General features: G+C 45.8%; 1 long non-coding RNA gene across 1 annotated transcript; it reads left to right on the forward strand.

Annotated features, from left to right (window-relative positions):
- The first annotated feature begins 4,291 nt into the window (after nt 1-4,291).
- On the forward strand, nt 4,292-10,760 carry LOC144165749 (uncharacterized). Its single transcript, XR_013321500.1, has 3 exons — nt 4,292-4,584; nt 6,114-6,383; nt 9,251-10,760. It is a non-coding gene; the product is annotated as an uncharacterized LOC144165749 (long non-coding RNA).
- Nucleotides 10,761-23,518: the final 12,758 nt, after the last annotated feature.

Consider the following 23,518-nt stretch of genomic DNA (forward strand, 5'->3'; position numbering starts at 1 on the left):
CCTAAAAGAACGGTGTGTGAATGCAAGCATGCAAAATTGCACAAAAACAGGCTGAATGTTTAAACCGCACATTGCACTATTTCACCGCCCGTTGAGAGAATAAATATGAACTCTCCACATAGACCAGGGGAAAGGCTCTAAAATTGCTGTTCGTAAATTGAACAAAACGTGCTGAATGTTTAAATTCCACTCTGCACTAATCTACTGCTTCGAGTGTATCACAAGGTTCGTTTCGATGTCTGGGTGCACGGGAAGGAAAGGCTACAAAGTGCCTCTTGTAGTCCTATAAATAAAACTTTTACGCGAGGCATCGGTGTCCTCAACGAAATCGAATTTACCTAAGAATTTGTTCCCGTATTAGTATGCCCCGGGCAAAAATTCCAACAAGACTTTCTTGTTGGGCTCACAGCACGCCTGTGGGGCCAATACGAAGTTCTGTCGGCACTCTATCGTTCCAATAGCCTAGTCTTCCAACAGGGAGTTTAACCTTGATGGCGTTTGTGGGGCCAATAAGAAGCTCTGTCGGCACTCTATCGTCCCAACAGCGTAGTCTTCCAACAGGGAGTTTAACCGTGATGGCGTTTACCGGCTCGCCAACACGATAAGTCAACGCCAACAGACGCCTCGTTCGTAATCAGCGGCGCGAGCGCGCCATCAGACAGAACCGACAGACGCCCTGAAGGTAGTTTTTAGGGCCTAAACAGCAGCGTCTATGTCTGGCATAGACGCTAGACGTCAATGTTTGTGTTCCGAATTTTCCTTTCAGTAAGTAACAGTCAGACGGACGATAACATAACCATGTGAAGATATGCTTTGGCTCATACCACGGCAAGCGCAATCGTTTGTGGCTGCAGCCTCGGTTGCTCTTCGTCCACAACAAACTGAATCGGCTGTACAGCTTTCTTCGAGGGCGTGTATGCAGGGGTTCTATCTTCCTTTTTTGCGCAGGCCGACGGGGGCGGTCGTGTAAAATCATTTTCGCTCGTCGCTGCCGTAGGGTTGCCACCTTCCTGGTTTTGGACCGGCCCGACCGGTTTTTTAAACAGCGGGCCGGTTGCCGGTCCATATCTAAAACCAAAATTTGTGCTCACGGCGAACTTCATTCTTCTGGGTGACGGGGCATACCTGCTGCGTCCCACGAAGTGATCTCCACATTAAACTTTTTAACACCCTTAAAGGTGCTAAAAGGGTGCATTCAACATTTTGCACCCTTTTTGCACCTTTTAAGGACTAAAACATTGCTCCGGCACCCAATCATGAGGGTGCCACATAATAAGGGGTCTAAATCTTAACATTTTTACACCCTTTAAGGTGCAAGGAGGGTGTACTGAACATTTTGCACCCTTTTTGCACCTTTCAAGCACCCAAATATTGCTCGGGCACACCACCTCGAGGGTGCCAAAATTCAGGGGTGTAATCAACAGTTTCATAGGGTGCTACGACCGTTAAAGGGGTGCTAAAAAGTATTTCTTCTCGATTGGGGTGTTACCACGGCACCTTATCGTTAGGGTGCCTAAAAGAACGGTGTGTGAATGCAAGCATGCAAAATTGCACAAAAACAGGCTGAATGTTTAAACCGCACATTGCACTATTTCACCGCCCGTTGAGAGAATAAATATGAACTCTCCACATAGACCAGGGGAAAGGCTCTAAAATTGCTGTTCGTAAATTGAACAAAACGTGCTGAATGTTTAAATTCCACTCTGCACTAATCTACTGCTTCGAGTGTATCACAAGGTTCGTTTCGATGTCTGGGTGCACGGGAAGGAAAGGCTACAAAGTGCCTCTTGTAGTCCTATAAATAAAACTTTTACGCGAGGCATCGGTGTCCTCAACGAAATCGAATTTACCTAAGAATTTGTTCCCGTATTAGTATGCCCCGGGCAAAAATTCCAACAAGACTTTCTTGTTGGGCTCACAGCACGCCTGTGGGGCCAATACGAAGTTCTGTCGGCACTCTATCGTTCCAATAGCCTAGTCTTCCAACAGGGAGTTTAACCTTGATGGCGTTTGTGGGGCCAATAAGAAGCTCTGTCGGCACTCTATCGTCCCAACAGCGTAGTCTTCCAACAGGGAGTTTAACCGTGATGGCGTTTACCGGCTCGCCAACACGATAAGTCAACGCCAACAGACGCCTCGTTCGTAATCAGCGGCGCGAGCGCGCCATCAGACAGAACCGACAGACGCCCTGAAGGTAGTTTTTAGGGCCTAAACAGCAGCGTCTATGTCTGGCATAGACGCTAGACGTCAATGTTTGTGTTCCGAATTTTCCTTTCAGTAAGTAACAGTCAGACGGACGATAACATAACCATGTGAAGATATGCTTTGGCTCATACCACGGCAAGCGCAATCGTTTGTGGCTGCAGCCTCGGTTGCTCTTCGTCCACAACAAACTGAATCGGCTGTACAGCTTTCTTCGAGGGCGTGTATGCAGGGGTTCTATCTTCCTTTTTTGCGCAGGCCGACGGGGGCGGTCGTGTAAAATCATTTTCGCTCGTCGCTGCCGTAGGGTTGCCACCTTCCTGGTTTTGGACCGGCCCGACCGGTTTTTTAAACAGCGGGCCGGTTGCCGGTCCATATCTAAAACCAGCCGCCATCAGCCGGTTTTTTGGCTTTTGTGCCGTGATTATGCCCGTTTTGGCGTTTTATAAGCGTCAATTCAACAACTAAGACAATAAATACGTGTCGACAAGCATAGGCGTGCGCACAGGGGGGGCAGAGGGGGCGGCTGCCCACCCTAATCATCTGAAGGGGGCGCCAAATTTGCCCCATGCCTTGCCGATGTAACACATGAAAGTAAAATTTCTGCTCAGAAATATTTTGTGTGTGTTGCAATTCCATCACATTGAAATAAAAATTTTATAACCATCCCTCTTTGCACTGCGTTCGCACCGCAAGGCCTTCAGTGAGAAGAGGTCGGGAGTTGCTCTGGGGGGGGGGCGCAGCGGTAAGACTTTGCCCCCCAAATTGAGAACTCTGCGCACGCCTATGTCGACAAGCTGCGCAAAGACACGCGAGCAGAGAAAATACGCGGGCGAGCGAGCTGCCTCAGATGGAGGGGGACCTAAGGGAAGAACAAAATAACGAAATTCTACCGCCGCGGTCAGCAATTGCTGTTACTTTTCAGTGAAGCACATGCAGAGCGATTAACCGAGCTCTCAATCACTTTCAGTACAAACGTTATGTTGATTTCTCTCTAAGAAAACACTACAATAAATGGCACTGCGTGTTAAAAAACATGGCGTCTTTTTTCAACACAATCCCCCCTCCCCCCCCCCCCCCGGAAGGCCCGTTTTTTTTTTCGGGGAAAGGTTGTAACCCTACGCTGCTGTTCTGCCTACCTGCTTGCTGTACCTATTACGTCGCCGCCACCGCAAATCCCCACTTGTTACAAACTCAGAGGTTTTCGCACTGTTAGCAGTCGTTTTACACGATGGGTTTGATGCGCCTGACATGCCAGGAGTGACATCGCTTGTAGTATTAGAGCGACGTTGCTTGTCTGGAAGACGGTGCCGGTGAAACAAGCGTTATCAACGCCATAATTCTAACGGCACATTCCATTTATTTCGTGGCTGCCGTGGCTTGCGCAGAAAAGGTCGGGTTGACTGCGATAGCTTTTCTTGAGTCAAATAATGGAGCTTTGGCTCAATCGCTTGCAGCGCTAGCAATGCGGCCTCGTCTGCAAGACCGGTGCGTGAGAAACAAGCGTTAGGACAGCCAGAATTTCAAAAATGCAGCATAAACTAGACCATCGGTAAAGGAGGCGATGACTAGACACAAGCGACAATATTCGTTGACAACTTACGTAAGTATAGAGTTGTTTTAGGCGCCTCGAGCACCGCCTGCCGACATAGCTGTTTGTTAACGCGTCCGATTATTGTTTTGTAGAACAATGGTTCGATTCCTCGTCGAACGTGTTTTTTTTTTTACGTGAGGGTTTCATTAGCTCCTTTTTTAACGACCAGGGTAAGCACCTGTTCCTTGCTTTCTATCACGCCGACATTTACCGCCCTCTTCCTAAACCCAAAGTAGCTCGTTTTCTCGCACGTTCTCTCTTGAGAAGCCCGCCGTGAAAACAAAACCAAAACAAACGTCAAACCTCTTTACAATATCAGTATATATGTCAATTACTTTATGTGTATTCACTTTTTGTGTTTAAAAACCTTAAATTTAAGTTATAAACCCATTTCAGACTTTGAAAGCAGAAATATAATTACCAACATTACAGTAGTAACACAATTTTCGTCAAACATAGAGGTGCTGCATTTGAAGTCTGGCAGCTATCTCTCACTTTTGTGTGTGTTTTTTCATGGCGTTTTGTGCCGAGTGGTTGGTGGCGTGATTTAATCTGTTTTATCTATTTCAAGCTTAAATCATAGTTATAGAAGCTTTATGGGTGATGTCTACCCTTCCAACCTACGCGTGTGTTGAACATGGGGACCCCGGAAGAACGATCATCGCCGGATAAAATACTGCGCGTCAAAAGTGGATGACATTGCATCAGAACAAAGCGTGTTCGTGTGTCCGCGAGATGAAGACGACAGTGAAGGAGAATTGTACGCTGGAAACATCGTTTTTGCTCGGGTAAGTACGCATTTTTTTTATTCTGTATTTGGTTGGAACGAGTTCTGGTGTTTATGGGTCAGTAATTCGCTAGACCCCCATCTCGTTTGCTCTGAGAGCCTACGTGAGTTAGTATACTTGTTTGGCGCCCAGTCCACCGTTTTCGCAGAAGTCAGCATCAATTTACGCTGAAGCTAGACCTTGGCTACGATGCTCGCGCTATGGTACACGGCTGCTAATAATTTCACATCACGCAAGGCTCTTTAACACCGGGGCGTTTGTTTGTGTGTCTTTCAAACAGTGCCTTTGCGGTTGCAGATCGCAGTCGCAATTTCGCGTGAGTGGCACAACGCTGTGATTAGTCCTCCCTCGTGAATACCCGCGGTATACCAAGAAATAACATGAACAGGAGGTTCCCTGGAAGTGCATGTGAAAACGCGTACACGTGATTCCATGGCTGGCGTCTCGTAGGTGTTGTGAAATCTCTCCCCCCCCCCCCCACGAATTCCGTGCAGTGCGCTTCGCAGCTATTGCGCTCGCGAGACCGGCGACCGTACGCCTTGCGGTCTTCGGGCCGCGATATGTGTGCTGTTCTCGTGAAGCTCGACAACAGCGAAATTGCCGTACTCGCTCGCCAACGCGCCCCGACAGCGTACGCGTCGACCGGGTGCTGACGGAGTTGTGCTGGAAGAAAAGCAGGCAAGAGATGAGGGCGCACGAGGTGTAGTTAAACATGAGAATTTACAAAGTGCAAGGTGGAGAAAATAGTATGCAAGGGCCGGAAACGGTGAGAGAGTTCGGGCCGCGCGCCAGCGAGCGAGTGCGGTAATTTACGTTGCCGAGCTTCACGAGTCCGGCACGAATATGACGACGCCCGTCTGAGAGTTCATAGAGGTATAGAATTCACATACGTACAAATTGAAAGTGAAATGCGCGCATGTGGCCTCGCAGGGAGTTAGCATAGTCTCGGGGTAGTGGGGGAGATTTCACAACGCCTACGAGGCGCCTGCCGATTCTGTCAGAGTAGCTCTCGGGAAGTCTGGGGCTTGATATCAGAGGCATATGTATTGTTTAAATTAGTGCAGAAAATTGAGCCAATTCGCAAGTTCTCATTTTCGCAAAACCGCAGGCCATACAGAGACTAACAACAAAGCTGTAGGCACTCACTCAACTCGATTTATATTGGAGAATTGAACGTGCAGATACAAGTCAGACATTGAAATGGAGGAGCCTCAACTATCACACACCAGTTCCGATTGAAAGCAAGGGATACAGATGAGCTGCTAGCATGCGTTCCATGCAAATTAGCTCAGTAGCTAGCTTTGCATATATCATGCATACCCCACTCACAGTACCTGCGGGTCTAATAAATACATTCATACTGTGACCTAAATTTCACTTGGGGTGTACCGGGAATGTTCTTATTAGTGCCTTGGAGGTTACTGTCTTTAAACGATTAAAAATCTACTTGATGTAAGCATTTGTGCTTTGTGTGTGCTCTTCTTGTATTTCAACAAGTGTCAGCACACTCACAGATTATGCACCTGCAGGTGCTGCTGCTGGCTGTCCTGGGTCAGCTGCCTTCCAGTCCAGTTTCAAAGGCTTTGCCAGGGCCTCCCTTGGCCAACCGACACTGCACCTGCTGTACCCAAGTACTGCCTGGCCTTTCGTTGGTGCTCCGTACGCTTTGCCGCCAGGAATGGTCATTCATCCATCATCTGACCGCTTGGACCACCCGTTCAGAAGTCAGCGCATTTGCTCGACACATCGGTCCAGGCACTGCTGCCATATCGGTGCACCCACCGATTATGTACTTTCAGGTTAGTTATTGCATGTTGTGGAACTTGCCATGATGTATACCTGCTGGCAGTGCTGTGGCCTCTGATTATTTGAAACATTTTCATGAAGCAGTGCTGCGCGTATGGAGCGTGTCATTGCTTAGCAGAGATATTGAAGAAAATCTGGGGCTGACGACTAAAGGGCAAGAAGAGAAATTGAACTGACTTTGAAGCAAGTATTCGTATGTAATCAAGCCAAGCAAACATTTAGGATCTTTCGATATGGTTTTAAACTTGCAATACAAACTGGTCTACTTCAGATCATACTGGTAATAATCATACTATACCGAAAAGTACATCCCGCAGTCTGTAGAATTCTGACAGCGCTTTTTTCGCAGTCTCTCATGACAGGCACTAATCTCAATGGTTGGAAGATAGTCGAGGTAGCACCAGTCTTTAAATCAGGAGACGGTACTTCACCATTAAATTCCCTAACAAGCACCATATGCAAGGTCAGGCAACATTTCATCCACTCTCAGGTCGCTAATTATTTATAAAATCACAATATCACATTCGAGTATCACCACGGTTTTCACAAGGGTTACTTGAGAAACACAACTTTCAGGATTTGTTCACGATCTACATTCATTAATCCATTGACACATACTTACAAACTGCGGTAGTTTTTCTCGATTTTTCTAAAGCATTCAATCGCATTGCACACCACAGACTACTTCTCAAACTTCACCCTAATGTCCTCACTTGAGCAAAAGATTTTCATTCTTCTCAAATGCAGTTTACTTCTAATAACTATATACTTCTTTTGCCCGTGCCACTTTGTTGTCCCCCCAGGCAGGTTGCTTGGTCTATCTTCCATGTTGCATATCCTCCCATGTAGGTCTATTTGCAGATGATGTTGTAATTTTTCACACAATTTCTTTCAACTACTACCGTCAATGCTTTCAATCTGATCTTAACACAATTAACTCCTGGTGCTGCAAATGGCTAATGTCGCTTATCTCTAAAACAAAGTGCATGACTTTAACGGTGGCAAGTCTCGGATTGTAAATACTTCATTAACAACAGCCTGATTACCTCTTGAGACAAAGGTGTTTTGGTAGGCCTGTAGGGGAGGGGGGATTGCATGGTGGATTTCAAAAGGTACATCGATTGGGAAAATAAGACGTGTGATTAATATTTTCATTTGCACTCAAAACTTGCTTTATTTCATATGTTTAACCCACTGCCGTGGCTAGGGTGGTGTGCTGTGGAGGCGAATGTCGTTTAGATACCGCTTGGTGTAGCCGCTTTTTAGATGGAGGCAACACGTAAAGACGCCCGTGTTTGGAGATTTCGATGCGCACAAAAATACCCAGATGGTCAAAATTAATGCGAAGCCTTCCCCTACAGTGCTTCCCATATCCCAAGTGTAGCTTTGGCGTGTTAAACCACCGTTTTTTTTCATGTTTTTGGTATAGTATAGTAGGTGCAACTTAAAGGTAAAATTATACATGTTTCCAAGAGCTAAATATAAAGGCCATATTGAAGTGCGTTTATGGGTCTATCTCATAGCAGTAGTGAAAGGTTATATACTCTGGTGCAGGTTAAGAACGCCAATGGCTCATGTGGTGTAGTCCAGTGTTTGACGGAATGCCGTGTAGGCAGGTAAAAGCATTATTGCAGTGATGAAACGTAGGTCACTGACCAAGTCAAGAAAGCCATTTAACGGTTTGTTGCTTGTTCACGGTGAGCATGTGTCGTGGAAAACGAAGCTATATATTGGGCATTACACGGCGCAATGAGTTTGCATAGATATGGTGCAGATTGCCATCCATTATGTTGATAATGTTGGGCGTCGTCTGAACAATGAGGGACTCGAGCAGTAATCGAGAAGATAGATTGCACTCAGTTGTCAGTAATTTTGTCTTGTTCCAGTCGACCACGTGTCCCGTCCTCTCACGGTGCTCTGCCAGTGGACTTGTTTTTGCATGGCTCTTGTTCACTTCGTTCCAGTGCTGCATTAATCTTCTGTGCAGATTGCCCGTTTCGCCAATGTACACTGATTTGCATTCAGCGCATGGAATCTAATAAACAATACCCGGAAGCTTGGAGCGTGAGAGGGGGTCTCTCACGCTGACAATGTCAGAACGCAGCTTGCTAGTGGGCACATGCACAATGTATGCACTGCGTGTCTTGAAAATGTGTGCGAGAGTTTCACCGATGTGTGGGACGTAGGTAATTGCTGCACGTTTTGATGCAGTCGTTGTCCTGAATATAATGCCTAAAGCATTATATTCACAAAGAAGCGAAGAGGGCGACTAGCAAGAATCCACATTGACATTAGCAGGCAGAAGCGTCCACAAGGCCTGTGTCAAAACGTGCTGCAATTCTCGTCCTACACATCAATCAAACTTTCGCACGCATTTTCAAGAAACACATTGTGCACATCGTGCAGGTGCTCACTAGCAAGCTATGTTCTGACATTGTCAGCGTGAAAGACCCCCTCTCACGCTTCAAGCTTCCAGGTGTTGTTTATGTTTTGAACAAAAAAAGTGCCATTTAAACGTGACACCTCCTTCCTTGCCGATTTCTGATGCCTGATTGTTCAGTTTGTGGGGATACGTTTAGCAGATTGCTCACATGTCTAACCTGTATTTGTGCTTGAGCAGTCAAACGCTGATGTTAGCAGTGAAGTAGGTGAAAATTGTAGTTTGATTGTAGTTGTGTGCAGATTACCTACATTGTGTTAATTCGTAGAAAAGCAAAATTGAGGTAACCCTGCTAACTGTTCCGCATTGCAGCATTTTATTATGCGAACGTTAAGGAGTTCAGCTGCTTGTTAAAGGTGAAATAAACAGTGGTACCAAAAGAAGAGCATCTACTAAACAGAAATATCTTCACAATCGCAGGATGCCAACGGTCCGCCTACCAACTTGTGTCCTGCATCGTTTCTGCTTGCTGGAGCGGTTCATGGAGCATTTTCCAGCTTCTCAAAGTTTGTGGTCAAGCGCTCCTCCAAGTGAAAGATGGCGCAGAGGGATCTTTTGTTTTAATGCCACAATTTCACGTTCTCAGCAGCAAATTTACTCGTAAGGCTTTTTAAATATTCATCACCCAAGAGGGCAAGTTACCTTCGTCTTCGGTGGAATGTGTCTGCACTCAGGTTATTTGTGACAGAAACAAGTGGACCACGTCATGAGAGTCATTGAGGCCTTGTTGATTGTGCATGCTTCTGAAATGACATTTTCATTAAGCTGAATACTTTCCACATATTACGATTTGTGAAAAAATTATGGTAAAAGTCATGATTAGTTTCACTACACTGCAGGAAGGAAATGCCAACATACGTTTTAAGCGCCTTTGATATTTCAGATCGTTGGCTGGTGAGCAATAAAACAAAACTGAAATTTTTTAAAAGTAAAATCAAATATTCGTTGTCACCAGTGCATGACCATAGTAAAAGCTATCTAGTCACCAAATTTAGAATTAGACACGAAATGCCAAGAAAAATAGGGAAATAAACTAGACAGCTGGCTACAATAAACCAATTCGTAAAATTCCTCAATGTCTATCAAGTGATGATTCAGGCGGGTTAGTTAAGATGTCAGTGGGTTTACACACCCAACTTGCAGGGAAGCACATGAGCTCCCAATATTAACATGTTTTAGTGAAGACCGTCTTCCTTCATTAAGCTGCTTTGCACATTGATGCCAGTCTGATAAATGTCCTGAATTTTTGTTATGATCAATCTTTGTATGGGAACCATATATTTTTATATGATGTCGCTGTGTATTTCTGAAACTGTATCTAGTCACTAATTCCAATTTGTCGTGGTCAGGGTTTTTCAACTAATTCGTAGCTTTTTTAACAATTATGGTATATTTTGTGTGCCTAAAAGAATGCCTCATTGCATGTTTAGCCTATGTAGTGTTGAAAGCGGACATTTTGCTTCAAAGTGGAATGTCGGGCTAGCAACAAGGTACTTCGCGTGCTGCTCACTTTCATTCATGCCATTATTTTTTATATTATCATTTAAAATTAAAAGCCAACCAATTTGCTGTCGTTTTAAAATTTTGTCAGCTACTTTATACTTTCTTTTTTTTTCAACTTTCTGTGAGGATTGACTATCCATATTTTTATGATACCAAGGCGCTGGACTGGGCTAGCTGGTACATGTTTGAATGGATGAAAAACCAAAGGAAAACCCAGGACACAGAAGAGAACGACGGGACAAACTTGTGCCGTCATTCTGTTTTAACTGTTTCCTGTGTTTACCACTGGTTTTTTATGCATTCAAACATTTTTTATGAGTTTGTTGAACAGTGATTAGTTTAGGTGTGTTCAAACAATTGTTGGCTGCGAAGGCTCCCTGTAGCATTTGTATAAATGCTCTCTGCTTTTTTTTGAGCCAATACCCCACCACCGGTCTTCATGAGGTGGTCTATTGTAGAAATAAGTTGAAATAAATATTTGTTTGCATTGCTTTACATGTTTTGAAAGAATTTCTTGTTCATTCTTGTTTCATTCAACCCCGTTTCAGAATCCTGCTTAAGGCATTTCCTCTGTTATTTTTTTTCAGAACCAGGAAGGGTGCTCATCCTCGGTTCTTGCTGAAGCAGCAGTATCCATACTTCACACGTGAGCTCTGAACACACAGTAATTATGGTATGAAACATTCTACCAGTATAAGCCTGCTTTGTAGACGTCATTGTAGATGTCAAAGCTCTTGACAGTGTAGTCCAATGTCTGGTGTAACGGGCAATGTCTACAACTTGTAAAAATTAATTTTGTGGCTATAATGTTTGTGATTATTTTAAAATGCACGTCAACTACTATTTAGAATCGCTGTCTAAATTGGCAGCCATTTTCCTGGTGGATACAGAAAGTGAAAAAAGCGCATGTGTAGAGATTTCAGTGCACCTTAAATGTCCCAAATTTGCTAAAGCTAATCCAAAGCCCTCCTTGTGGTGCTCTTCATATCCCATGTACAGTTTTGCGTAAAAACAGCTAAGAATTTATGATCAATTTAAACTTATTTTAATGTTTTTAAATGCAAATATTCTCAGTTTAAGCTGCCATATTTAGAGTAAAATATTTTGTAACAATTATATAGCTACCAAAGGTTTACAGAAAAGCTTTTTGCTTTTGGTTGTGCACCTTCTTATCAAAAGAAAAATGTTGTTAAGAAAGGCAGAAGAAACCCAACTATGGAAATTAGCAAACCCTAAAGCTGCAGATAGAATGAATGTTTTGTAGATAATCTTTTGCTGATTTCAGTTCTAGTCAACTCTAAAAAAGTCTATCGACGTAGAATGCTTACCGTGAGGCACCTCGTAATACTAGCCAAAACTAATGGGCCCTGGCTGTTGGCTTTTCATTTGCAACAGTGACAAATGACCCCACATCCACCGGCAGGGACATAATGCAAGGCACCATGTACAAGCTAGCCTCATGATAAAATAATGTTCTCTGAACAATGGCATTACATTTCAACCATGGGCTTCACCAGGGAACTTGTATGCATTGTTCTGTGATGTTTGCAGTTCTTGTTATTGCTATGTGGGGTCATTTAGTCTAAAGGTATGTTTATAAAACTCCAAATACCACCAAACCTTGCAAGTGCTGTACCATATGAATATTTTTCCGTAAAGCAAAAAGAATAATGCAAACGAAAATAAATGGCTTGGGTACCCAACTTTTATAAGTAGATTATGAGCCGCAGTACGGAGGGAACTATATTATGAGCCGCATTACGGAGGAAACTATACATTTTGCATTTGGTCTTCCTTGATATTGAACCTTCCTGATAAGCTCAAGAATAAGGCACTAAACATTGCAGGTAGCTACCTTGATTGGAAGTTTGATGCAATACTAAGAAGCCAAGGGTTTTAAGGTTCAAGGAAGTTTTGTGTGGTTGAAGTGTATCACACCTAATTGCTTTCACTGCACAGCATGGTTATGCTCTGCAGTGAATCTCGAAGGATGTGTACTGCAGTTCGGCAAAGTGAACATATAATTGGTTTTTTACGAAGTTTTGGGTAATCAACTACCTCTAAAGTTATAACTGTACTGAGATGTGGCTCCTGACTTTTTAAATTGATGTTTTAACAATCGGTGACACAAGTTCAAGGAAATTATCAGCTGATGTTGAGCTTCAGTGGAATGTCTCACAGAACCGAGCTTGGAAAGCACGAATGTTTCATACCATAATCGTGTGTGATATTGTGCAATATGTGGTCTCACACCTGCTGCACCTGTGAACCGAGGATGACGCACCCGTTTTGTACCCCTTTAGGTGGGTGCTTTTGCAGAAGATGCTCCTACAGATTAGTGTGCTAAGTAGCACCCTAGGATACTTTTAGGAGGAAAAGGGTGTTATAAGGCACCTGTCTTCTGGGGTGCTTCACAGAGGGTGCTCCTGCGGCGACAAAATCCAAGCACCCTAAAGGGCGTAAAATATTCAGTTTTTAGGGTGCTCCTGCGGCGACAAGCTGAAGCACCCTTTTGGGCGTAAAAATTTTTAGTGTGTCCGTACCAGCGAATGCACTAAGGTTTTAGATATATTCCGGCGTTGTTTGGTAGCGCTTCGCCGCGTTCATGGGCATTTCTGGGGCCGCGACGTTCTATCCCGTAGCTCGTCGCTGCCGGAGAGGAATCTCGCGCTGTCTCTTCCTTCTAACTCCTCTGCATTTGACGTTCCCCTCGTTCGTTCGGTTACAACGAGAGGTGATGGTGCCGTGAATCCAGAGGACTACACGCTTTAGCTGTGCGCACTAAAAAGAAATAGAAGTGGCACCTACGGAGTTTGTACCTGGTTCATATAATTGAAACCCTGAATCGGGATAGGCCAGCTTGCAAATGTTTCTTCGAAGAAATATTAAAAAGTATGTCCATGAAAACATGACTCTAGACTGCGTACCCCTAGTTCGGCAGGCTTACTCACGAGCGCATTCACATAAACCCCGCTCAATCGTCAGTGGTTAGTGAGCGTCGCCATCGTTTCGGATTGGCGGATGTAAGTACGAGTGAGTGCGATCGCCAGTCTCGGTTAGCGCTGCTCATCACCTGTGAGCGCGAGCGCCACTCACACAGAGCACCGCTCAACACTCGCGAGTGCTGTGCCCTATTCACTACGCGCAAGTGCCGAGAGTACTCGTCGCACTACACGCGCGATGAGCGAAACCTTCCATTATGACCTCTACACTTGCCCTTATACTCGCTGTAGGATCATTATCGCACGGGCAGCTTGCTGTCGTAAGCGGAGTCACTTGTTAATGGCGCGATTGCATTTAGTTTGAGTTTGAATGAGTGAGTGAGTGAGTGAGTGAGTGAGTGAGTGAGTGAGTGAGTGAGTGAGTGAGTGAGTGAGTGAGTGAGTGAGTGAGTGAGTGAGTGAGTGAGTGAGTGAGTGAGTGAGTGAGTTAGCGAGTGAGTTAGCGAGTGAGTGAGTGAGCTTTGAGCAGTGCTGGCTAATTTGTCATTTTGAGTAGTAATACGGCAGTCTCACCCGTAAAAGAACATATTCTTGCCTTGACTACACGCTGATTTTATGTGCGGCATTTCACGTCTTGCTGAAACTCGGACGTCGGCTTATAATCCTCACCTTTTGAGCAACCGTGAATATTTCCTGATGTTCGTTGACGTGCAGTTTCCGCAAGGTATCCACTTACCTGCTCCTATGGTAGCAGGGTTAGTTGTGAAGTCTTATTAGAGGCACTTCCGCAATTTTTTATGAGGCTCCAACAACATGCATGGTAGTTTTCTCTCAATATCGCGTCGGCCAGCTTCGGGCGATGTAGTGCCAACCAAATAACTCATCCAAATTTGCCTCTTTCCCGCTGAAACCCAAAGCGGTCTATCCCGAAATAGTTTAGCCAGTAACGTACGGCAGCTAGGTCCGCCCCGACAAGTTTCTTCTTTATACCCGGAGAAGTCTGTTTACAAGTATAGTTTCAATCATTAGTGTATACTTTTTACTTCAGCCAATGGCGAGCTGCTTGATTGCCTTCCATTTTTTTGTTTAGTCATTTTTGTCTTGGGGTATGTCTCTATCATCTGTAGCGTTTATCGGTTTTGGTGAGCTTTCCTTATCGGTCATTGTGACTGTCCTTTTTACCAGCTTTATACAAAGGGGCTTCTTTTTTAAATTGTGCTTTTTTGCTTCTCACGGCTTTTCGAAGGGCTCGTCTATTCCCTGGCTGAATTCACTGCTGAATGCGCGGTGGCGCTTTTATATTGCATATTTCGTAGGGCGCCAATGAAACGTGGCGCAATACAAAGACAAAACTAGACGCCAATTACTGACTCTCACTTAAACGCCCACTCAATCGAACACACTCACTGATCGCACTGTTTGACGTTCATGCTCCTTTTTGCATTCCCCACTCGCACTCATTCGCGCTTGTGCTCTCTACTTGTCGTACCACTCGCACTCAATCACTGTGACGCTCACCACTCGTCGTCACTACTCACACTCACCCACGTTAGTTTTTACCACTGGCCTCACCACTCGCACTCATTCGCTCTCACGCTCACCATTGCCACCTCCATGACACTCGCTCAGTGAGGCTACCAGTCCTCGTCCCCACTCCCACTGACTCATATTCATGGTCATCACTCGCCTTAGTCACTCGAACTTACTCGCACTCAGGCTCATCATTCCTGCCCACTCACAATCACTGGTAGTCGAACTCACCACTCGCCTCCCCATCTCACACGCACTTGCACTCGCACTTGGCCGCAGCCCTCTCCACCTCCCCTCACACGTATTCCAAGCTGACTACCGCAAGCAATACTTGTTCGCGTTTCCAGTCGCTTTACCTGTTTAAAGCATGGGAAAGTCAACTTCCCGTTATGTTTGTAAACCAAATGACTCATTCTATCCAGTCAATATCTCATTGCGACCGCATTGTAACAATACCGAAATCACATGGCTACATGAACCGAGAAATATAGTTTCGATGTTTTGCGAGCGAATCTCCACATTCTCTATCATGCATGCCGTAGTCGAAGGATAAGATATAATTTATAGCCCCTTGGGATTTTTTGCATGCGCCGAAATCTCCCCAAGTGTGATTTAGTTTTTCACTTCCATAAAAAACTGCCGCTACAAGGGCAGCTGCACCCACGTGGTCGTGTTGAGCAGTTCACCGTCTTAGGGACTTCAATAAAGCGGTGAGTAGAAGCGAGGGGTTCACCCACGAAATGCAATCAAGCAGCTCGCCATTGGCTAAAGTAAAAAGTATACACTAATGATTGAAACTATACTTGGAAACAGACTTCTCTGGGAATAAACAAGTAGCTCGTCGGGGCGGATCTAGCTTCCATACGTTACTTGCTAAACTATATTGGGATAGACTGCTTTGGGTTTCAGCGGGAAAGACACGAATTTGGATTAGTTATTTGGTTGGCACTACATAAATGCTTCCGTTCGCTAAAGCAACGCTCTCACGTCTCCCGTGATATCGGCCCCTGTACACCTTACACTGGTATGAGTTCACAACTCGTGCAGCCGACAGTATGAATCCGAGCAGCTGCCACAAACGCGAACTTGCGAGCCGATTCGAGCACCGTCATCCGTTAGAGAAGCAGGTTGAATTAGTAACAAAATCAGCAGCATTAGGGAAATTGTGCGTTTTATTTACACAAATTATGGCACGGTGTGCACACTCCAGAGGCCAGTAATTAACGCTGCGGCTCGTTTCCTTAAATGAACCACGCCACCTGCTGTGCCTTACCCACGTTATGTATTTTTCACTCATGGGACAAGTACTAATTAGAAAAAAAAAGAACCGCTTAACCTTCTACACGTCTGCTCTTCAAAAATGCTGGATTTTGGTTCTGTGTATCAAAAGGAACAATATTTCTAAGCAAAAGAATTTCGATAAACGAGTGTAAACTGATTGAGAAATCACTGAAAATAACGTAATTTGACCCATTACAAGTTTGTTCTATAGCTATGTGCTAACAAAAGCTCGAACAGCAGTTTGTGAACATCGGAAGCACCTATCGATAACGACAAAAACCAGTTTCCATTTGAATTGTCCTACAATACAACGAGGCATCAACTGAGAATTTAGGCATTTTTACTCGGCGGTGATATTTTACAAAAAAAATCCAGCCCGTGCAGAAGAACGTACACCATGATAGCAATATACCTACGAAATTTTAAAGCTTTGGAATCATGATTTTGGCTAGGAGTGTATATTTCTTGTAGGACGTCTTTTTCGTGCCATTGGGTATGTACTTTCAAAAAATTTTCCCCGGCCTGCTAACGACGTCTGACAGCGATTTTTATAAAATGGCTTTTGTTACACTCTAAACAGTATTAAACATCAAAACCAAATCCTATTATCATTCGGTCGAATATGTACTGAGGAATGTGCAGAACACGCTATTCCTTCCCCAATGGAGATCCCAACAATAAGCGTTCGTTAGGGCAACGCCCTGAAATAAGTTTTCAGACTTCCAAGTGATACAATTAACAGGAAAAACCACTTTCAAAGAGCGGTCGTGATGATCTCAAATTTGTGAAAACCTGAATTTTTCTCCTCTAGTTATTTCCCGGTGCACAATTTGAAAATCCACCCCTATAGTACGTCCATACACCGGACATGAATGTACTACCGGAGTTTGAAATCTCTGTGCAGCAGTTTCGGCTAAGCCGTGACGAATCATTTAGTCGGGCGTTCCTCCTTATATCCATAGATTTTATTCATTTAGCAATACAGAGCGGCCTAATTTTGAATAACTTGGCAATGACAAATTTTATTGCTAGGACGAGCAACACTCTTGCTCTCTTGTAGCCAGAGTTATCCCACTGTGGGAGGCACTGTGGGAAACACACAGTGCAAAAAACGTCTTCTCAGAGGAATTGTTGATAACACGAACCGATTTTCATGGTCTCTTCGAGTTCGTCGTAACCGGACCTTACTGTACGTTGAAGAGGCACGGTTCTGCTTGTCCTTTTACCATTGAATTCGACATACAATAGTATCACGGGAAACGGAAATCGCTTAAACGGAATTCCTGCTTAAACGGAACTGTAGCCTGTAAGTTGGTTGGTTTTGTTTTCAGATCTTTCAATAATCGGAACTGAAATTTCCACCTCACCGTGTAGGCGGAACGAAAAGTGGAACTTTTTTTTTGAACCCAGCTTTTTCCGGTTACGGCTGTTTATTTTTTGTTTTCTTTTTATAGCCTTGTTGGCCTCGCAGGCCTTGTCTTCTTAATATTCAGCCGTGTTAGCTCGACGAATGCGACATCACCGCTCTTCTAGTCGTTCGGTCTCGATTCTAGTCGCCGAGGTTTCAGGGCTTAGCGCCTGCCGCCTCGTTCGTGCCATCGTTGTGCTATTCGCGCTTCATTACAGCGTTGCCGTCTTCTAAATTCGGTGGCTCGTAAGCACTCGGCAAGTCGAGGCCTGAAGCGTGCACACCATGCGCATACATAAGAAAAAGAAATGACCTAATTCTTGACTTCAAAAGCGGCTCTCTGAGGCATTTTCTTGCATTTTGGTGGCCACAGCGACCTATTGTTGCCAAATGAACTTTGTGAATATTGTGCCTAAATCTCTTCTAGTTTTCAGATAGTTTTCAGCTAATTTTCAGCTAACTATCAGCTGCATTGACCTTCTAGGGCTTAGAGTTTTATGGAAATGTATGAAGAGTGCATCCGCATACAAATTTGCCATTTTGCACATCTCTCACACTGAACGGAAGTCCTCTAAAGAACAAATATTTTCGGTCCTTTGAAATTCCGTTTATCGAGAGTCTACTGCATTAATTATTGTCATTACTAATACCACTAAGGGTTCTTTGTAAAGTTCCAAACATGTGCCGCGGGTTTCGAGGTGCCCTAAAAAAAGGACGTGGTTTGGAAATGTCACAGAACACATTTATTCCTCTTTTACAAGCACCGCTGGCTTCTTTTAATTAAGCTTCCGGAACAGCACCTCTCGACAAGCTTAGAATTATTTCGTACTAATCGTACCTCCATTTGAGATGTTTTACTGGTTATTAAACTTCCCGCTAACATAAGGAAGAGTTATCGTGCCGTATGTAGTATAATGATGATTTAGTATGACGACGACGACGATGATTACGATAAGCCTGCAAAGAACGTTGTCTAGCCCGTTCAATCACCGTGTCTCTAAGCGGAGACGCGAATTTCTTCGTCGTTTTCCTTATGAAAACGAAAGCGTTCATGCTGCAAAGCGGTGCGGCTGATATTCCAAGCCTACAGAAGTGAAAGGTAGCACCATGTGATGTAGAATGGCGGAACCGCACTCTCAAACATCATTTCAAAATGGACACCACCAAGTTTTGTGGGAGCTCCGGTGTGTTACCTTTTTAAGTTCTCTTTTAGTCCGGCGTAAATCACTTATAAAGGCTAAACACACCTCTTTCATGTGCAGAAATTATTATTTCACCTTTTTGTTTGTACTCTGCCTCAGGATATTTATTATTTTTAAAGGGAAAAGCAGGATTGAGTAATGGTGTCTCCATATGAGGACCCGACGCCATTTGCGTAAAAAGTATGCTAGGGAGACTGACCTTTTTTTCTAACCTCTAGACACTTGACACTGCTAAACCTCAAAGTATGGAATTTTTCTACAGTGAATATAATAATTCGTGACTGAAAGGGCTAGTTCTCCATCGCTGGCTTTTTGTCAACACTCCTTTTGGAGCAGCGCTGACTACAAGGTAGCGAAACACTAAATTGATTACACTTCAGGCAACACATTAAAAATAGTGTTGTGCTTCTTGAAATAATCTGCAACCTTATATAAACTTGTTAAATGGTAAACGTGTACAGTAACGTCTAACACTCCCGTTCTGCATCGACTTTTCCTGCAGCCGCCCAGTGAAAAGGCAATGTTTTCGTTGTGCTGCTGATATGTATTGCAAAAACCCGATGCTTCTTGTTCAGAAAGAAATATCAGATGTACAATTTATACATACGCCAACAGCGTTTCAGGGCGGTGCTCTCGTTAAAAGGCGGAAATACACTTCTAGGCACACCTCAAGTGGGACATGTACATCGACAGCATTGAAAGGATCGACCAACTCTCTTCCGAATCTTTCCGGATTCAATGCCTATATTTCGCCCACCATTCCGGATCGGCAATGTAGCACTGTGAATAAACCTCCAGGCAAAGCTTCTATCGATATCGCCAGCTGCTACCCGCAGATTAAGGTGAAATTACAACAGCGGGGCAATGAATGGCACGAGGTAGCGGCGGTGTTAGGGCGCCTCTCTCAAACTGATATCGTACCGGTGTCGTGTAACGTGCGCCCGCATAGCCGGAGTTCCCCGACGTAGCGTCTCGGTCGGACTGAAAACCTCCTTCGCACGCACCCGCGGTGCAAAGTGCTAGTGGGTGGATATTTCAACGCACCGCATCCGACTGGGGGATACCCCTATCAGGCGAACGAGGAGATTTCGTGTTGGACGCGTATGCGCACTTCGTGCTCCCTAACTCGGTTGACACTACAAATCGTCGACGAGACCACCCGCGCAGCCCTTCATACTCCCCTGACCTTTTGTGGTGGCTTGGGGCGCACCCTGTGTCTTAGGAATGGGAGCTGGGCTCCTGAGACAGTGATCATCATACCATCCGCATCGGCTTGGCTCCCTTTGTAAAAGGTCTGCATGGCCGCCGGGGCTGTGTCACAAACTGGGAATTGTTTCGGAGGAGTGTGAACACCTCAGGTCCTGAAAACACACCTGATCCCCTGTACGTGCTACGTGCCGCCCATCGGGATGCCACGCGGACTTCTTAGGTAGAAGGAAACAAGCCAACACCAAACCTACACCTCTTAAATTTGTGGGCTGACCACCGCCGAGGAGAACTGGCTATCAAATCCGGAATTGCGTACCTCATCGCACCGTCTTACGGCTGCACCTCGCCGCCATGCGAACTGTCTATCTCGGCAACGGTGGCTTGATTGGTGTGCCTCACTCCATCCTCTTCCACCGCGTCTATCTGGCGCACGTTTCGTCGTATGTAGCTCCCTGGACGCCCCCCAGACCCTCCTGGAACTGTGTGCCTCGCGTCTGGACTGCCTTCCATAGCACTGTGCTCCACAAGTGGCTAATGAGTTCTTTACAAAGTACGACCAAGCTCCATCACCGTTTTCCTGCCCACCTACTTTGCCACAACAGGCTGGTTCACCTCTCAGTCATGAAGACCTAAACGAGATTCAAGCGCCATTCACCATGGCTGAGTTTCTGGAGGCGATTGACAAGGCAAAGTTGCGCACAGCACTAGGGCCGGACGGTGTGATTTACGAAGTGTTCAAGAACATCGATGGTCCCTGTCTACATGGGCTACTCGACTCGCTGAACAGTACCTGCACCTCTGGTGAGGTTCTGGTAAGCTTGAAGCGTACCAGAGTAGTGCCCATCCCAAAACCTTGGAAGCCTCCTGACTGTCTAACTAACCTTCACGAATTGCACTACCGTCGACGCTCTCCATGCTCCTTGAACGGATGCTAGCCACGATTCTTTCATGGTGGCTAGAGCAATACAGGTTCTACCACTCGGCTCACATTGGGCTTCTTGCGCACCCGGGCACAGAAGACGGCCTAGTACATTCCTCATCTATGGTGCTCTTAGGTGGCAGATCCAACAAAATCCGCACGATCCTGTCGATGGATGTCCAAAAGGCTTATGACAACACGAGCAACTTTGCAATAATCGGTATTCTACAGTGGCTCCTCCTTCCACCAGCAGTATGCCGTTTCATGGCGTCTTTCCTGCAGAGCCGCGTTTTCTCCATCCGCATTGGAAAGCAAAGCGTGCAGGCACTTCGTTCCGGAGCGAGTCGTGCCTCAAGGCTCCGTGCTGGCTCCTGTTCTATTTAACTTGGCAATGTTGCCTTTGACATGGAAGCGGGCTGAAATAGCGGACACTTTATTTTTCGTATATGCAGCCGATGTGACTTTGTGCTCTGTAGTACTCTGTACACAATGAACTGCCCCGCCAACATACAGGTCTCGAGACTCCTTGGATATTACTTCATGGTGGTGCTCAATTGTGGGATTCCATCTGTCCCCTAAAAAGACCACGTTTATGAGTGTCACCAATCGTAAGGGCCGACGGAAGTTGTCGCACACCCCAATATACCTTACTTTGAATGGCGAACCCGTGGATACCGCTGTTCTTATGCGGGTATTGAGGTCGGAAATAAGTGCAGCAGGTTCAGCAGCTTCATGAGTCCATTCCACTCAACAAAAACCTATCAGCATGCTACGCTTGTTCCGCCGCATCGGCCAGAAGTCAGGGGTTTCCTGTCCCAATGTCCTGCGTGCATTAGTGTGTTCAGTCTTTCCGCTTCGTGTCGTCTATCAGGCCCAGTTCAACCATCTCACTTAGCGAAACTGGGATAGCTTGAAAACCGCAAACAGGGAAGCAATGCGAGTGGTCACTGTCCTTCGTCGCATGACGTGCATTTTGGCCCTTCAACGGAGGCACAAATTAACACACTGGACGAACTTGTACACCAGTGTCGATCAGCTCGTCTTCTATAAATTAAATCGATTCCTGCCATCGCAACACTAGCGCACTACAATGACCCCGCATGACCCCGTCCAGCTGAGCCACCGCCATGGAAACGTGGACAGGCCACCAACAACCGGCCCCTCGGACGTATAAAAAGTACTCACCCACTTCAGCAGAACAACCCACCCCTCCCAATCGACACACCAGATGGCCTCCAGGCCCATGTAGATGCGAACGGCGCCGTGTCGCGTGAGAATTACCGGCAGTCGTCACTCAGTATTCTCGCACCAACCGCGCGACACACCACATCACCCAGTCAAGGTCAAATCACCCATCAGATTGTTCCTTCTTCGCCACTTTTTAACGCAAAAAAAGCGAACGCTCGGCGCAGTGCACACTAGAATGCGAGAAAGACCTAACACACAAACCGCCTACTTCGGCCGGTGCCTTCACCGGCTCTGACTCCGTTTTCCCGCCAAAATTGTTGAAGCGAGCGCCACCTTCAACCCCTTCGCATGACAAAATAAAGAAAAGAAGCGCAAGTCGCAGCAACATGGAGGAGCGCTCCCATATGTATCAGGATATGTATATCCGTGATTAAAAAAGGCGCGATCGCTGGCGCGAGATTTTTCTTAGCGTGATTTTCATGGTTTACACGCATGGAATCTTGCATCACGCGTAAAAGAAAGCGAATGCGGGTTTTCTCAACCCGCTTCTCGCTTATATCGAAGAAAACTACGCGTATGTAGAGTCACGTGGTGCTCAAAAGGAAGCTTACGGCGCAAAGGAGCGTGCTTTACGCTTACTTTGCGTGAAAAAATTTAGAGTGTAAACAATGGCATCATCCACACGAGCATATACTGCCCTGCTATGCCGTCTGCAAACCGGACATGCACCTATGTTGCGCATGCACCACTTCCTTCGGTTGTGGCAGAGCTCGTCGCCAGCCATGATGGCTTGTGTCCCGAAGCCCTCGTCTTTGCGTTGCCCCACCATCTTGTCTGATCATATACACAGATTCAACACACGTTACTCGAGGGATACGGCGGGTAGACAGCACTTTAGGCGTTACTGGCGATGTGCACCGGATGCTGAAATCGCTCCCGTGCCCTGTTCGCATCCTCAGGACCCGCCGTAGCACCACCACCGACGCCGAAGCAGACTTGGTTGCTCATCTTCCGCAAGTTCTGTACACGCTTTCGCTTGTACTTCTGTCCCTGCAGGACACTCTTCTAATCACAAAAGTCTCGTTGGTGCTCCACGCGTGACCTTCTTCGCGTGGGACTGACCTTCCTGGTGGCCTAACCCGCCGTGAGGAGGTCATGTATCGGAGAATTCGCCTGGGCACTACACTGACGCCTTCTGTTCATGCAACATGGACGTATTTGCCTTGTAATGACTTGTGCAACCTGCCCCTACTGCCGCGCTTTCGAGGCGGAAGCAACATTGGACCACCTCCTGGTGACATGTCCAGGACTCCAATATTCCCGAATCCGGAACATGGTAGCCCCAGGTGATCGCCCTGGCCATCCTCCCGATATTCACCTGTGGACGCGTGGTCCTCTTTACAAGCAGCCGTTGGACTTTCTTGCTCAGATTGGCCTTTACAGCATACGGTACTGCACGAAGCCGCTTGCCTTCCGTCACTTTCCTTGTTTATATTTCCATTCCTT

The sequence above is a fragment of the Haemaphysalis longicornis genome, unplaced genomic scaffold (assembly GCF_048455015.1).
Source record: "Haemaphysalis longicornis isolate Haplotype H1 unplaced genomic scaffold, Haemaphysalis longicornis Haplotype H1 scaffold_15, whole genome shotgun sequence".
In the NCBI taxonomy this organism is placed as follows: domain Eukaryota; kingdom Metazoa; phylum Arthropoda; class Arachnida; order Ixodida; family Ixodidae; genus Haemaphysalis; species Haemaphysalis longicornis.